Here is an 18,587-nt window from a genome sequence, read left to right as displayed (position 1 = left end):
TGAAGAGACGATGAACATAATACTTTACATCCCATCTCGAGTGACTCCGAAAAAATATCTCTTTCTCTAGGTATATCTAGATCTAAGGACCATTTAACTATCCATTTCTCAAGATCATCTTTTTTTAACTTTGTCATTTCTAAATAAAATCTTTTTATAGTACAGTCACTACCTTTTTGTATAAGATCCATCATAATGCTCCTCCCGAATCCTAAGGCCCCACCTCTTTTATTTAGTATACAACTCCGTATTTGTAAATATTTAAAAAAATGATTTGTGTTTAACATATACTTATTTTTTAGGTCAATAAATTGTAACATACCATTATCATCCATCACATCTCCGATCATGCCAATACCTCGGCTCTCCCATTCTTGATATATCACCCCTGAAAACACTGCCCTAGGTAATAAAGGATTATTTTTAAATCTGGTATATGCACTATATTTCCCTATTCCAATTTTTTTAGAAAATCCTTTCCATATATTGTAGGCCGCCTTAATTGTCTTAAAACGAGTTCTTTTATAGTAACTTCCGTCAGTAAATCTCAAAAAAATATTTTCAGCATTTATACCCAAAGCTAAACCATATATAGCAAGCGATCCTATCTTATCCCATCCATCCATCTCAGCGCCCCCCATTAATCCAACCATTCCTTGCATTGCTGCTGCCCAATAATATACTTTTAAATCCGGCAGCGACCATCCCCCTTTCTCCCTAGGTAGGGACATATACCTCAATGCTCTCCGGGTCTTGCCTCTCGCCCAGATAAACCGATTCACCATTCTTTCGCAAGTTTTGAACCACTTATTTTCAATTAAAAGTGGTATTGCCCTAAAGAGATATAGTAATTTGGGTAAAATCAGCATTTTAATAATATTAACTCGTCCTACTAATGACAGATGTAAGTTCTCATAGCGATCCAGATCTCTTCTCGCTTTTTCAATTACTGGAGCAATATTGCTATCCACCAGGCTATCTAAATCAGACATAATATTAATTCCCAAATATTTCCCTGCCGACACTACTCTACTGTCATCACAGGGCGTCAATGAATTTTTAATAATCTGCGTTTTTGACGCATTTAGTAAGTACCCTGAAACTTGGCCAAATCTTAAAGCCTCAGCCTCTACAAACATAGTTGCTTCTGAAGGGCAGGGTGTAATCACTGCAACATCGTCAGCATAAGCTAATATCTTACTTGGCCCAAGAACTGTGCAAAATGGTGTAATTTCTGGTGCTGATTCTATCTTGCGTATTAAAGGATCCATATACATGGCGAATAACAAGGGAGAAAACGGACAGCGCTGACGAGTTCCTCTCTTAATTTTAAATTGACCTGTTTTTCCCCCATTTATCCTTAATACCGCAACTGGATCCGCATACAAAGTCTGGATTGCTTTCAAATACCCTTCCCTAATCCCAGCTCTTCCCAAGATCTGCCACAAATATTGCCAGGAGACCCGATCGAATGCCTTTTCCGCATCCAAAAGCATAACTGCCATCGGGTCTCCTGCTACCTCCACCACATCAAATAAAGTTATCACTTTTCTAATATGATGAGTTGTCCCTCTACTAGGAATAAAACCGTGTTGATTGTCACTGACCAGGGTCCCTATAATACTTGCAAACCTTGCGGCCAGTGCTTTTGAATAAATTTTGGTGTCATTATTCATCAATGTTATTGGGCGATAAGACCCTGGTTCGCTCGGGGGTTTCTCTTTTTTTAAAATTAGAACTATATCAGCCGCACTCCATGATTTAGGAACAGATGCCCCACTTTGTGCAGCTTGAAATGTTTGAATTAAATCATTACCTAAACAACCCCAGAAAGTCTTATAAAACTCAGTTGGTAGCTGATCAGGTCCGGCTGCCTTCCCGGAAGGTAAAGCATTCATAGCTTTTTTAATCTCAATGTCATCCAACACAGTCTCAAGCTCGTCTGCGTCTTCCGGAGAAATAGTTTTAGCCTCGATATTCTGGAGATATTCATTTATTCTTTCAATAGTACTAGAATTTCCCTCATCATATAAAGATTGATAAAACTTCCTAAATACCTCCCGAATTTCTTCTGGATCTGATTGTAATTGTCCCTTTTCATCCTTTATTTCCTTGATCATCCCTGCCGCCGCTATCTGCCTAGTTCGTATAGCGAGTACTCGCCCAACTTTCTCGCTGAACTCGTAACATCTCTCCCTTCTGGCTGTGTATTGCTTTGCGGCCCTATTAGCTAATTCTTCCTCTGCATCACTTTTCACCTTCAATAGTTGTATTACAAATTGTTCAGTCGGCTCTCCCCTTATTACACATTTATTCAGTTGTTCTTCTGCCTCTAATACTTTTTCCTCTCTCTCCTTATATTGCAGTCTTTCTGTTTTTCTCTTGAAAGCACTATAACTACATGTTTCGCCACGTGCTCCTGCCTTAAAGGCATCCCATACTATACCAACTGCAGCACTCCCTCTATTATGCTCGAAGAATTCAGTGATCCACTTAGACATATGTTTTATATAATCATCATCTAAAAGCAGTCCCCTTTCAAATGTCCAATCCCTCCTTGTTGTTACTTTCCCACTCTGCTTTAACGTTAGAATTAAGGGGTTATGATCGCTAAATAACCGGGGGAGTCTATCAATTTCTACTAAGCTGATTAAATCGTTGGATACCAGGAAATAATCCAGCCTAACACATATCTGATGCGGTGCAGAATAATATGTATATCCCGGCTGTTCTGATCTAGTTGACCCCCAGACATCTCGTAATGTATTATTTGCTAAAAGGTCAGTAAGGGCCTTGTACACCTTTTTCTTCCTACCCTTATATTGCCTTATTGAACCCGATCCCAAACCTTCCGCACCGTTGATATTTAAATCTCCTCCTATAATGACTCGTGGTGCCCAATCTGCCAGCTCAGTATCCAGAAAGTGTAATATTTCAGGATCGTCCTGTGTAGAGCCATACACTGCGACTAATGTTGTCCACACCCCCCCTAATAAAACCTCGGCCATAGCCCATCTCCCCCAGTTATCTCTAAGCTTTCTCCTTATTACTATGCTTTTATTTCTTGAAAGAATGGCTACGCCTCTCTGCTTAACTCCCTGCTTAGAAGTGACTATTAATTGAAACCCCAACTGATTAAGAAGACTCTCCTGAGTGCTCATTATATGTGTCTCCTGCAGGAACACTAAATCTACATTCATTTGCCGTAGCCGCATTCCTATCTTCTGCCTTTTCAATACATCATTTAGGCCGCATACATTCCATGTCGCTAATCTGGTAGACATTTTTTCATTTCTTTTTTCTTCCCTTCACCCCATATCCGCTTGCTTCTCTTTAACATTCTATAAACATTATACAGTGCTAAGTCTGGCGCACTAAGTGAACAAACTTCCCTGTTAATCTCGATAGTGTCTTCCATATCTTCAACATCACTATGCACAACATACAATTGATATACGTTACTTTTATCAAATCCTGTCAAACATCTTATACTTATGTGCCCTGTCCATTTCCCTCCCCGTCCCCGTCCCCGTCCCCACCCCAGACTGCCCTCCCTCATTCTCCCACCCCCCCAACAGGCAAATAGGTCCAACGGACCTATATCTGGCCGACTTTGCCTCCTGGATGTCGAGCCCATCAGCCCCCCCGACTTTCCACTTTATCTCCTTGTGCTCAATACCTAACCACCAAATTCCACCCCTATTTGTGGTCGGCTACCGCCACCACTCTTATTACACTAATATCAATCTTTAACCTATCTTTTACCTATTAGAGCAACAGAAAAATAAAACAAATCCTGACAAGTGACTTTTCACCCCCAGATATCACCACATACAGGCCTTTTTCCCCCTCCTCTTCCAAATTCTATTTATCTTCGTTTCTTTAGGAAGATATCTCTAAGGGCAACTGTATGATCACTATTCTCAGTGTTCTCTCTGTGTCTTGTTTTCCGTTGATCTTGCAGAGAGTTGAGATATTCTTGTGCAAGTATCTCGGAGTAGAAGATTTTAAAGTTCCCGTTTGACCCAATCTTCAATCGAGCTGGGAATAGGAGATAAGCCTCACATCCTATATTTTGAAATGGAGTAATGAGCTGCCTCATTCTCCATCTTCTTTCCACGGTGGTGTGACAGAAGTCAGGACGTGCAAAAAAAAACACATCATTATATTTACATCTGGCTTGAGGCTTTGCTTTGTTGATTATTTCCTCTCGCAAAAGAAAATTCCCGACATACATAAGTATTGCACGAGGTTTATCCTGCACTGCTTTTTGAGTGATAGGGAAGCGATGTGCCCTTTGTATTTCAAGTTCCAGGTCCCAAGTAGATAACTCTGGGAGGGCACCCTTTAATAAATCGATGACATACTTCCGAACATCACTCCCCTCTTTCCCCTCCTGTATTCCAATCAAGCGTACATTATTGCGTCTTTGTCTATTCTCAAATTCCTCTAGTTTCCATAACATATCAGCTGTTGTCTTATCTTGTTCCTTCCTGTCATTCTGCACTTTGACCATATCGTCTTCCAATTTCCCTGTTCTGTTCTCTACTTCAGAGACTCTCTCAGCCATCTCCTCATACAATTTGCTGACCTTACGTAAGGAAGATTGCATTCTCCTATTTGCGTGCTTAGCCCTTCGCTTTGCCTTTTGGCTCTCGACCCGAGCCTCACTCTGCATTTGTTTTAGAGTTGTGAATAGAACTTCAAAGTTGGATGTACCGCCTTCTGCTCCCCGGGATATAGAGTCCGTAATCCCTGTTCCCCCATTTACAGACTCATCTGCAAGCATTACAGAGTTCTCTGCCTCCTTGTCCCAATTTAATTTCTTTACCACTGTCTTCATATTTCCTTCGTGCTCTTTCGTTGGTCTCTGTTGTCTAGACCTGTCGCTTCGTTTACTTGACTTCTTTTTTTTTTTTGTTTTACTCTTATTTTTAATTTTGCCCATAGTATTAATACTACCCGCAATGTTTGTTTTTGGTCTCAGGGAAATCTCTTTTAGTGCCTTTTCTTGAGTTGATTTCTTAGACTCTTTATTAATAAATTCTGTCTCGCTACTGATAGAGTTAGAGGTGGTTTCAGAATCAGCCCCTGATTCAGTCTCTTTACTTTCCGTGTCAGTGTTCAGTGTTTCATCGCCTGAACTTTCTGTTTCTATTTCTGATTCAGTATCTATCACTGATCCCACGCTTTCATTTACGCTTTCTTCATCATCTGCCTCATCATTGCCAGTGAAAAAGACCTCATCGCTGGGAGAGGCAGGGTGTACATCAGGTAATTTACTTTTATTTTTACTTAAATCCTTGTTGGTCGTTAACTCTGTTAGCAATGGGTAGTTGGCGCCCTCAGAACTTCCTTTTTCAAAAATAATACCCTCTGCCAGGTTTTGACATGTGCCTGTATCTTTAATTCCAAACACACCTGGAGCTAAGTGTATTAGAGCCTTCTCCTTTAAGGGCCTAAGACCGCCCTCTGCTTCAGCTGTAGAAAGGTCTTCGGTTTCTACTACCTCTGTAATTCCATTCCGAGGCTGAACATCCACAGTGCAGGTATCGCCCCCATCCGCGCCTTCCTGCGCAGTCGGTTCCCTCTCCAAGGTAAGCTACGCCAGACCACACAGACACGCCAATGTAGGGACTTCAGCTCCTCGTGGCAGGTCCATCTGCGAGGTTGTTTGGACAGGCGGCGCTGGTATTGCAGATAGAAACGTCTCAACAATAGTCGTTTGCCGGAGTGCACTCTCCTTCACAACTTCCTTTCCAGCCGTCTCCCCAGCGGCACGTTTCACCTCCTCTCTTCTCCTTGCAGTAGCTGGCGGTGAGACTGTCAACTTCTTCTTTTTCACTCCTTCTTGTTTCTCCCGCATTTTTCTCAATTTATTTTCCTTTGCCGCATCTCGTCTTTGTTGCGCATTAGATCGCGCTTTTCCTCGCAGATTCAAAGCTGGGGCGCCGAGGTTATCCATATCGTCCTCTGCCTCACAATCACGGCCCCAGTCAGCTCGCTCTTGCTCTCGCTCACGATTTTTCCTTGAGCAAGGTGCAGGTTTTGACGCCATAAACTTTAAAGTAGTTTTCCAGCGGTGATTCCCGGAAAGAGACAAACGAGCAGTCAGAGGTGAGCAGTGGGTTTGCAGATATTTATACAGGGCCCCCTTTCTCTCTTGAGGGAATTCAAATACCATAAACAGCAAACCGGTAGGCTCCCTCAGCATCGCCTTATGTCGTCGAGTTGCGCTTCCCAAAGTGTAGACTAAATCAAACTCGGTCTCTCACACCATCAATAAGCAGCTCTAACCTGCTCTCCACCACTGCCTCTGATCTCGTACCAAAAGTTCGCCTTTCTCTTCCACCAGCAGGACAAACTTCTCAGCATAAGCTTATTTTAGCTCCATTAGCTTGTCTTAGTTTGTCTCAGCTTAGCGTATATAGCCTGCGAGCACATAATACACCATATTTCTTCCTGGTCAGTCAGGAGGGTGTTTGGATGCGACTTCCACTACGGCGTCTCGGCGGCCATCTTGCCCGCAATCGCTCTCTTCTGCAAAGAAAAATTTATAAGAGAGTAAGATGTTGGTGTTATGACACTAGTCATAAGAGGGGGGAACTGAAATGTAAGGGTGTATTATAAGCATGGTTTAAACGCATTAATCTATATTTCTATCGTGTGCAGTGTATTACGTTCATCAAATGCATTTATTCAACATTGTAAACATAGAATCATAATGTATATCTTTAAGTAGAATTTGTGTGTATTAGAGACTCTAACATTTCTGTATTCATAACGTGCAGAATGACATTATATTCATATAAATGTAACTGTGTGTCATTTAAGTTGCCTCCATAGTAGGCCCAGAACTGCAGGTTGTTGATAGTTTTGCTACCCTTGGTAGCTAAAAGAAATAATTAAATGAATTGTTTTTGTGAACAGGAACAGTAATGGTCTCATCCCATTGCAGGTATAAGGAATTCAACATTGTTAGTTAGTTTAAGGATATAACTGGAATGTCTTTTAAAAGTTTGAGAAACGGGAAGGGAGGATATCTTCTGTGCCTGGCCTATATACACTCTAAGGTCACAAGAAGCAAAGAAGATTTAATTAAAGACGTTATGGAAAATCACCACAACCTTGGAGAGTGAAATGATTCATCATGTAATACATTTGGGAGGGGGGCTGAGTTTGTCCTTTTTGTATAATGCGCAGGGACAGAAAAAACAGACTTCTAGATTCTCGGAGGAGAAGGAGCATCTTAAGAGCGAGCTCCATAGCTTTACACTATTTTGACCCATTTGACGTGAGTACTTCTAAGGAAGTCTTTACGTGCTGACACCTTTGAGAAATAAGATAGGTGAGCCAACCAGAAACACCATCAATGAGAGTAGTGTAGGGAAAGATAGTTTATGCTTTCCTTCCTAATTAAAAGGGACTTGGATTCCGCCTCCATCTTCGGTTGTGTACTAATCTTGGATTTTATTACTCTGTGTCTTCTATGCCGAATCAATTATATGCGTAGATTTGATTCTGTATTAATTTTTCTGTATCTATATTCATTGATACTTCGTTGTGTGTATATTCAGCTATTTTTGGCCTTATAATAAAACACATAAACTAGAATTCAGAATCTGTGGTCTTTAAAGCATGACTACATTGTACGTATAATCTTGAAGTGTTTATTCCCCTCGACAACTTTTAGCAGGCAAATAAAAGACCATCAGTGCTAAATTTGGAAGTTAAGGCAAGGTCCAAATTTGGCACAATCAAATGGTAGCAGAGGATGGTTTGCCTCTAAAGTGAGAGGAAATTGAGGTATTTAGAGTCAAAGCCGAGAATAATATGGCTCTGGACTTGGCGTGGACGACAGCAGAAGAACGATGATTGATGGAGGTCGGCGGAAGCTGATGGTGCGGCGGAAGCAGTGGTAGAGTGAGTATGAAACTGTGTGGTGTGTTAGATTGCAGTGATGTCTTAATTGTGTGTTGTCTTGTGAACTGAGAATGCAAGTTGAGTGATTGTGGGTTAATCGGTTTACTGGTCTGGACACGTGCAGATCAGGAAGTTTTGGTGAGCGGACTCAAGAGAAGGCCAAGATCCCGGGATAGTTTGTATATGTGATTGTCCGATCAAATTGTGGGTGTCGTGAAGCGCTATTGGCGATCCACTTGTTATAGGGAACTTTGTGTGAATGAAGAGTAACATCGGGATGGAAAGCCTCAGGTACCGGAGGTAGACTATAGCGATTGGGTGACCAACGCAGGTCAGGGGTCACAGTGGATGTTCTTGTAAGAATGTTCTATCGATCTTTTAGCGGACGGACAAATACTTTATATGTAACTGTTAGTTATTATGGCTGTAGTAGGAAGCAGTTACTAGGTTAATAACTTTGGTTATGCAGTTACTTTTGTACGAATGTGTGAGCAAGAGTATATGAAAAGAAATTGTAAAGGAGGGTGAGTCGCTGCAAGGATGGAGTTGTGACGCCAATGCGAGCCGCGTTGGGATAGATCAGTTGTTGTAACGCCGCGCTGCGATTGTTTGAACTTCGTCCACAGCTGTAATATTGAATTCTGGATTGCAAATAATCGATTTTACAATGAGATGTTTTAAGGTGCTGTGTGATATGTGTAGAGATGATACAAGAGTGCTAACTCGGGTGGAAGAAGAAGCTCCACCAAAGGATACTCCAGCACATTACATGGCAACCAACGTACTCAATGGACGTCTGAGGTACCGACGTACAGGTCTGTTGATATCGCCTTGTTTTGCTGCAAACGTTTCTTTGTTAAACAGTTGATTCCGGATTAACTGATATGTCACACATGAAAGGGGGCACAGATAGTGTGGGCTTCCATTCCTTCCACGCTGTACATGTAAATATCCGGAAATATTGTAGTAGGAAACGGGTTTCCGACAATGTGGTTCTTGATACTTAGCACCCAGATAAGTCTGTCATACACAAGCCTGGTCGCCGATGGCGCGAGCCATTAAAGAGGGCTTTTCTTTCCAAACGGCACTTAGACTAGTGTTTCGCAAATGAGTGGAAGTGCCGCTAGTGCGTTCTTCTTCACTGGTGTTAATAGTAGGAAACAGCGGAAGAGTTTTGCCAAAAGATTTTTTTTTTCATTCAGCATTTAGCCTCATTTGTCATATATGATTGGAAGCGCCGAGAATGCGGGCTTTCATTTGTTTTATATAGACAGTAAGGACAGTATAGGCTGGGGAGAATAGATTTTGCAGAAGGCTCTTGGGTATACCAATCTCATCGCCTACTTTTTTAAATCACACAATTAAAACTAGCTTATTTGGAGGATTACATCAAGGTCGGACCTGCCTTATTTTGGATAAAAGTGGTACAAAAGGGGGTGGTGATGGACGGAGCATCTGAATCAATCAAACACTCACACCCAGTCAAAAGATCTGGGTTTAATCCATCACCGTTCTTTAGCCCACTCTGCCACCCCAGTTCAGACATGGCTATATGCAAATCAGTCTGACCCTGTGCCTCATGGGAAAAGTCCAGCCCGAACTGCCAAGCCATGCCTTCCCTGGACCAGAAACGAGCTTCCGAGGACCGGTTTCTGGCATTCCAGCCGTCTTCAGCCCGGCTTGCTTAAATCCAGCGGCAAAGTGAGCAAGGGACTAACGTCTGAGCATACCCTGCCACACTTATGGCGGACAAAAGTGGTACAAAAGGGGGTGGTGATGGACGGAGCATCTGAATCAATCAAACACTCACACCCAGTCAAAAGATCTGGGTTTAATCCATCACCGTTCTTTAGCCCATTCTGCCACCCCAGTTCAGACATGGCTATATGCAAATCAGTCTGACCCTGTGCCTCATGGGAACAGTCCAGCCCGAACTGCCAAGCCATGTCTTCCCTAGACCGGAAACAAGCTTCCGAAAACCGGTTTCTGGCATTCCAGCCGTCTTCAGCCCGGCTTGCTTGAATCCAGTGGCAAAGTGAGCAAGGGACTCACGTCTGAGCATACCCTGCTACACTTATGGCAGACAAAAGTGGTACAAAAGGGGGTGGTGATGGACGGAGCATCTGAATCAATCAAACACTCACACCCAGTCAAAAGATCTGGGTTTAATCCATCACCGTTCTTTAGCCCACTCTGCCACCCCAGTTCAGACATGGCTATAAGCAAATCAGTCTGACCCTGTGCCTCATGGGAACAGTTCAGCCCGAACTGCCAAGCCATGTCTTCCCTGGACCGGAAACAAGCTTCCGAGGACCGGTTTCTGGCATTCCAGCCGTCTTCAGCCCGGCTTGCTTGAATCCAGTGGCAAAGTGAGCAAGGGACTCACGTCTGAGCATACCCTGCCACACTTATGGCGGACAAAAGTGGTACAAAAGGGGGTGGTGATGGACGGAGCATCTGAATCAATCAAACACTCACACCCAGTCAAAAGATCTGGGTTTAATCCATCACCGTTCTTTAGCCCACTCTGCCACTCCAGTTCAGACATGGCTATATGCAAATCAGTCTGACCCTGTGCCTCATGGGAACAGTCCAGCCCGAACTGCCAAGCCATGTCTTCCCTGGACCGGAAACAAGCTTCCGAGGACCGGTTTCTGGCATTCCAGCCGTCTTTAGCCCGGCTTGCTTGAATCCAGTGGCAAAGTGAGCAAGGGACTCACGTCTGAGCATACCCTGCCACACTTATGGCGGACAAAAGTGGTACAAAGGGGGTGGTGATGGACGGAGCATCTCAATCAATCAAACATTCACACCCAGTCAAAAGATCTGGGTTTAATCCATCACCGTTCTTTAGCCCACTCTGCCACCCCAGTTCAGACATGGCTATATGCAAATCAGTATGACCCTGTGCCTCATGGGAACAGTCCAGCGCGAACTGCCAAGCCATGTCTTCCCTGGACCGGAAACAAGCTTCCGAGGACCGGTTTCTGGCATTTCAGCCGTCTTCAGCCCGGCTTGCTTGAATCCAGTGGCAAAGTGAGCAAGGGACTCACGTCTGAGCATACCCTGCAACACTTATGGCGGAAAAAAGTAGTACAAAAGGGGGTGGTGATGGACGGAGCATCTGAATCAATCAAACCCTCACACTCAGTCAAAAGATCTGGGTTTCATCCATCACCATTCTTTAGCCCACTCTGCCACCCCAGTTCAGACATGGCTATATGCAAATCAGTCTGACCCTGTGCCTCATGGGAACAGTCCAGCCCGAACTGCCAAGCCATGTCTTCCCTGGACCGGAAACAAGCTTCCGAGGACCGGTTTCTGGCATTCCAGCCGTCTTCAGCCAGGCTTGCTTGAATCCAGTGGCAAAGTGAGCAAGGGACTCACGTCTGAGCATACCCTGCCACACTTATGGCGGACAAAAGTGGTACAAAAGGGGGTGGTGATGGACGGAGCATCTGAATCAAACACTCACACCCAGTCAAAAGATCTGGGTTTAATCCATCACCGTTCTTTAGCCCACTCTGCCACCCCAGTTCAGACATGGCTATATGCAAATCAGTCTGACCCTGTGCCTCATGGGAACAGTCCAGCCCTAACTGCCAAGCCATGTCTTCCCTGGACCGGAAACAAGCTTCCGAGGACCGGTTTCTGGCATTCCAGCCGTCTTTAGCCCGGCTTGCTTGAATCCAGTGGCAAAGTGAGCAAGGGACTCACGTCTGAGCATACCCTGCCACACTTATGGCAGACAAAAGTGGTACAAAAGGGGGTGGTGATGGACGGAGCATCTGAATCAATCAAACACTCACACCCAGTCAAAAGATCTGGGTTTAATCCATCACCGTTCTTTAGCCCACTCTGCCACCCCAGTTCAGACATGGCTATATGTAAATCAGTCTGACCCTGTGCCTCATGGAAACAGTCGAGCCCGAACTGCCAAGCCATGTCTTCCCTGGACGGGAAACAAGCTTCCGAGGACCGGTTTCTGGCATTCCCGCTGTCTTCAGCCCGGCTTGCTTGAATCCAGTGGCAAAGTGAACAAGGGACTCACGTCTGAGCATACCCTGCCACACTTATGGTGGACAAAAGTGGTACAAAAGGGGGTGGTGATGGACGAAGCATCTGAATCAATCAAACACTCACACCCAGTCAAAAGATCTGGGTTTAATCCATCACCGTTCTTTAGCCCACTCTGCCACCCCAGTTCAGACATGGCTATATGCAAATCAGTCTGACCCTGTGCCTCATGGGAAAAGTCCAGCCCGAACTGGCAAGCCATGTCTTCCCTGAACCAGAAACAAGCTTCCGAGGACCGGTTTCTGGAATTCCAGCCATCTTCAGCCCGGCTTGCTTGAATCCAGTGGCAAAGTGAGCAAGGGACTCACGTCTGAGCATACCCTGCCACACTTATGGCGGACAAAAGTGGTACAAGAGGGGGTGGTGATGGATGGAGCATCTGAATCAATCAAACGCTCACAACCAGTCAAAAGATCTGGGTTTAATCCATCACCGTTCTTTAGCCCACTCTGCCATCCCAGTTCAGACATGGCTATAAGCAAATCAGTCTGACCCTGTGCCTCATGGGAACAGTTCAGCCCGAACTGCCAAGCCATGTCTTCCCTGGACCGGAAACAAGCTTCCGAGGACCGGTTTCTGGCATTCCAGCCGTCTTCAGCCCGGCTTGCTTGAATCCAGTGGCAAAGTGAGCAAGGGACTCATGTCTGAGCATACCCTGCCACACTTATGGCGGACAAAAGTGGTACAAAAGGGGGTGGTGATGGACGGAGCATCTGAATCAATCAAACACTCACACCCAGTCAAAAGATCTTGGTTTAATAATCACCGTTCTTTAGCCCACTCTGCCACCCCAGTTCAGACATGGCTATATGCAAATCAGTCTAACCCTGTGCCTCATGGGAACAGTCCAGCCCGAACTGCCAAGCCATGTCTTCCCTGGACCGGAAACAAGCTTCCGAGGACCGGATTCTGGCATTCCAGCCGTCTTTAGCCCGGCTTGCTTGAATCCAGTGGCAAAGTGAGCAAGGGACTCACGTCTGAGCATACCCTGCCACACTTATGGCGGACAAAAGTGGTACAAAGGGGGTGGTGATGGACGGAGCATCTGAATCAATCAAACACTCACACCCAGTCAAAAGATCTGGGTTTAATCCATCACCGTTCTTTAGCCCACTCTGCCACCCCAGTTCAGACATGGCTATATGCAAATCAGTCTGACCCTGTGCCTCATGGGAACAGTCCAGCGCGAACTGCCAAGCCATGTCTTCCCTGGACCGGAAACAAGCTTCCGAGGACCGGTTTCTGGCATTCCAGCCGTCTTCAGCCCGGCTTGCTTGAATCCAGTGGCAAAGTGAGCAAGGGACTCACGTCTGAGCATACCCTGCAACACTTATGGCGGGCAAAAGTAGTACAAAAGGGGGTGGTGATGGACGGAGCATCTGAATCAATCAAACACTCACACCCAGTCAAAAGATCTGGGTTTAATCCATCACCGTTCTTTAGCCCACTCTGCCACCCCAGTTCAGAAATGGCTATATGCAAATCAGTCTGACCCTGTGCCTCATGGGAACAGTCCAGCCCGAACTGCCAAGCCATGTCTTCCCTGGACCGGAAACAAGCTTCCGAGGACCGGTTTCTGGCATTCCAGCCGTCTTCAGCCCGGCTTGCTTGAATCCAGTGGCAAAGTGAGCAAGGGACTCACATCTGAGCACACCCTGCCACACTTATGGCGGAAAAAAGTGGTACAAAAGGAGGTGGTGATGGACGGAGCATCTGAATCAATCAAACCCTCACACTCAGTCAAAAGATCTGGGTTTCATCCATCACCATTCTTTAGCCCACTCTGCCACCCCAGTTCAGACATGGCTATATGCAAATCAGTCTGACCCTGTGCCTCATGGGAACAGTCCAGCCCGAACTGCCAAGCCATGTCTTCCCTGGACCGGAAACAAGCTTCCGAGGACCAGTTTCTGGCATTCCAGCCGTCTTCAGCCCGGCTTGCTTGAATCCAGTGGCAAAGTGAGCAAGGGACTCACGTCTGAGCATACCCTGCCACACTTATGGCGGACAAAAGTGGTACAAAAGGGGGTGGTGATGGACGGAGCATCTGAATCAAACACTCACACCCAGTCAAAAGATCTGGGTTTAATCCATCACCGTTCTATAGCCCACTCTGCCACCCCAGTTCAGACATGGCTATATGCAAAACAGTCTGACCCTGTGCCTCATGGCAACAGTCCAGCCTTAACTGCCAAGCCATGTCTTCGCTGGACCGGAAACAAGCTTCCGAGGACCGGTTTCTGGCATTCCAGCCGTCTTTAGCCCGGCTTGCTTGAATCCTGTGGCAAAGTGAGCAAGGGACTCACGTCTGAGCATACCCTGCTACACTTATGGCGGACAAAAGTGGTACAAAAGGGGGTGGTGATGGACGGAGCATCTGAATCAATCAAACACTCACACCCAGTCAAAAGATCTGGGTTTAATCCATCACCGTTCTTTAGCCCACTCTGCCACCCCAGTTCAGACATGGCTATATGTAAATCAGTCTGACCCTGTGCCTCATGGGAACAGTCGAGCCCGAACTGCCAAGCCATGTCTTCCCTGGACCGGAAACAAGCTTCCGAGGACCGGTTTCTGGCATTCCAGCCGTCTGCAGCCCGGCTTGCTTGAATCCAGTGGCAAAGTGAACAAGGGACTCACGTCTGAGCATACCCTGCCACACTTATGGTGGACAAAAGTGGTACAAAAGGGGGTGGTGATGGACGGAGCATCTGAATCAATCAAACACTCACACCCAGTCAAAAGATCTGGGTTTAATCCATAACCCTTCTTTAGCCCACTCTGCCACCCCAGTTCAGACATGGCTATATGCAAATCAGTCTGACCCTGTGCCTCATGAGAAAAGTCCAGCCCGAACTGGCAAGCCATGTCTTCCCTGAACCAGAAACAAGCTTCCGAGGACCGGTTTCTGGCATTCCAGCCATCTTCAGCCCAGCTTGCTTGAATCCAGTGGCAAAGTGAGCAAGGGACTCACGTCTGAGCATACCCTGCCACACTTATGGCGGACAAAAGTGGTACAAGAGGGTGTGGTGATGGATGGAGCATCTGAATCAATCAAACACTCACAACCAGTCAAAAGATCTGGGTTTAATCCATCACCGTTCTTTAGCCCACTCTGCCACCCCAGTTCAGACATGGCTATATGCAAATCAGTCTGACCCTGTGCCTCATGGGAACAGTCCAGCACGAACAGCCAAGCCATGTCTTCCCTGGACCGGAAACAAACTTCCGAGGACCAGTTTCTGGCATTCCAGCCGTCTTCAGCCCGGCTTGCTTGAATCCAGTGGCAAAGTGAGCAAGGGACTCACGTCTGAGCATACCCTGCCACACTTATGGCGGACAAAAGTGGTACAAAAGGGGGTGGTGATGGACGGAGCATCTGAATCAATCAAACACTCACACACAGTCAAAAGATCTGGGTTTAATCCATCACCGTTCTTTAGCCCACTCTGCCACCCCAGTTCAGACATGGCTATAAGCAAATCAGTCTGACCCTGTGCCTCATGGGAACAGTTTAGCCCGAACTGCCAAGCCATGTCTTCCCTGGACTGGAAACAAGCTTCCGAGGACCGGTTTCTGGCATTCCAGCCGTCTTCAGCCCGGCTTGCTTGAATCCAGTGGCAAAGTGAGCAAGGGACTCACGTCTGAGCATACCCTGCCACACTTATGGCGGACAAAAGTGGTACAAAAGGGGGTGGTGATGGACGGAGCATCTGAATCAATCAAACACTCACACCCAGTCAAAAGATCTGGGTTTAATCCATCACCGTTCTTTAGCCCTCTCTGCCACCCCAGTTAAGACATGGCTATATGCAAATCAGTCTGACCTGTGCCTCATGGGAACAGTCCAGCGCGAACTGCCAAGCCATGTCTTCCCTGGACCGGAAACAAGCTTCCGAGGACCGGTTTCTGGCATTCCAGCCGTCTTCAGCCCGGCTTGCTTGAATCCAGTGGCAAAGTGAGCAAGGGACTCACGTCTGAGCATACCCTGCAACACTTATGGCGGGCAAAAGTAGTACAAAAGGGGGTGGTGATGGACGGAGCATCTGAATCAATCAAACACTCACACCCAGTCAAAAGATCTGGGTTTAATCCATCACCGTTCTTTAGCCCACTCTGCCACCCCAGTTCAGAAATGGCTATATGCAAATCAGTCTGACCCTGTGCCTCATGGGAACAGTCCAGCCCGAACTGCCAAGCCATGTCTTCCCTGGACCGGAAACAAGCTTCCGAGGGCCGGTTTCTGGCATTCCAGCCGTCTTCAGCCCGGCTTGCTTGAATCCAGTGGCAAAGTGAGCAAGGGACTCACGTCTGAGCATACCCTGCCACACTTATAGCGAAAAAAAGTGGTACAAAAGGGGGTGGTGATGGACAGAGCATCTGAATCAATCAAACCCTCTCACTCAGTCAAAAGATCTGGGTTTCATCCATCACCATTCTTTAGCCCACTCTGCCACCCCAGTTCAGAAATGGCTATATGCAAATCAGTCTGACCCTGTGCCTCATGGGAACAGTCCAGCCCGAACTGCCAAGCCATGTCTTCCCTGGACCGGAAACAAGCTTCCGAGGACCGGTTTCTGGCATTCCAGCCGTCTTCAGCCCGGCTTGCTTGAATCCAGTGGCAAAGTGAGCAAGGGACTCACGTCTGAGCATACCCTGCCACACTTATGGCGGACAAAAGTGGTACAAAAGGGGGTGGTGATGGACGGAGCATCTGAATCAAACACTCACACCCTGTCAAAAGATCTGGGTTTAATCCATCACCGTTCATTAGCCCACTCTGCCACCCCAGTTCAGACATGGCTTTATGCAAATCAGTCTGACCCTGTGCCTCATGGGAACAGTCCAGCCCTAACTGCCAAGCAATGTCTTCCCTGGACCGGAAACAAGCTTCCGAGGACCGGTTTCTGGCATTCCAGCCGTCTTTAGCCCGGCTTGCTTGAATCCAGTGGCAAAGTGAGCAAGGGACTCACGTCTGAGCATACCCTGCCACACTTATGGCGGACAAAAGTGGTACAAAAGGGGGTGGTGATGGACGGAGCATCTGAATCAATCAAACACTCACACCCAGTCAAAAGATCTGGGTTTAATCCATCACCGTTCTTTAGCCCACTCTGCCACCCCAGTTCAGACATGGCTATATGTAGATCAGTCTGACCCTGTGCCTCATGGGAACAGTCGAGCCCGAACTGCCAAGCCATGTCTTCCCTGGACCGGAAACAAGCTTCCGAGGACCGGTTTCTGGCATTCCAGCCGTCTTCAGCCCGGCTTGCTTGAATCCAGTGGCAAAGTGAACAAGGGACTCACGTCTGAGCATACCCTGCCACACTTATGGTGGACAAAAGTGGTACAAAAGGGGGTGGTGATGGACGAAGCATCTGAATCAATCAAACACTCACACCCAGTCAAAAGATCTGGGTTTAATCCATCACCGTTCTTTAGCCCACTCTGCCACCCCAGTTCAGACATGGCTATATGCAAATCAGTCTGACCCTGTGCCTCATGGGAAAAGTCCAGCCCGAACTGGCAAGCCATGTCTTCCCTGGACTGGAAACAAACTTCCGAGGACCAGTTTCTGGCATTCCAGCCGTCTTCAGCCCGGCTTGCTTGAATCCAGTGGCAAAGTGAGCAAGGGACTCACGTCTGAGCATACCCTGCCACACTTATGGCGGACAAAAGTGGTACAAAAGGGGGTGGTGATGGACGGAGCATCTGAATCAATCAAACACTCACACCCAGTCAAAAGATCTGGGTTTAATCCATCACCGTTCTTTAGCCCACTCTGCCACCCCAGTTCAGACATGGCTATATGTAAATCAGTCTGACCCTGTGCCTCATGGGAACAGTCCAGCCCGAACTGCCAAGCCATGTCTTCCCTGGACCGGAAACAAGCTTCCGAGGACCGGTTTCTGGCATTCCAGCCGTCTTCAGCCCGGCTTGCTTGAATCCAGTGGCAAAGTGAGCAAGGGACTCACATCTGAGCATACCCTGCCACACTTATGGCGGAAAAAAGTGGTACAAAAGGAGGTGGTGATGGACGGAGCATCTGAATCAATCAAACCCTCACACTCAGTCAAAAGATCTGGGTTTCATCCATCACCATTCTTTAGGCCACTCTGCCACCCCAGTTCAGACATGGCTATATGCAAATCAGTCTGACCCTGTGCCTCATGGGAACAGTCCAGCCCGAACTGCCAAGCCATGTCTTCCCTGGACCGGAAACAAGCTTCCGAGGACCAGTTTCTGGCATTCCAGCCGTCTTCAGCCCGGCTTGCTTGAATCCAGTGGCAAAGTGAGCAAGGGACTCACGTCTGAGCATACCCTGCCACACTTATGGCGGACAAAAGTGGCACAAAAGGGGGTGGTGATGGACGGAGCATCTGAATCAAACACTCACACCCAGTCAAAAGATCTGGGTTTAATCCATCACCGTTCTATAGCCCACTCTGCCACCCCAGTTCAGACATGGCTATATGCAAAACAGTCTGACCCTGTGCCTCATGGGAAAAGTCCAGCCTTAACTGCCAAGCCATGTCTTCGCTGGACCGGAAACAAGCTTCCGAGGACCGGTTTCTGGCATTCCAGCC

This window comes from Lissotriton helveticus, chromosome 3_1 (genome assembly GCF_964261635.1).
Source record: "Lissotriton helveticus chromosome 3_1, aLisHel1.1, whole genome shotgun sequence".
In the NCBI taxonomy this organism is placed as follows: Eukaryota; Metazoa; Chordata; class Amphibia; order Caudata; family Salamandridae; genus Lissotriton; species Lissotriton helveticus.
This window is presented reverse-complemented; position numbering follows the sequence as displayed.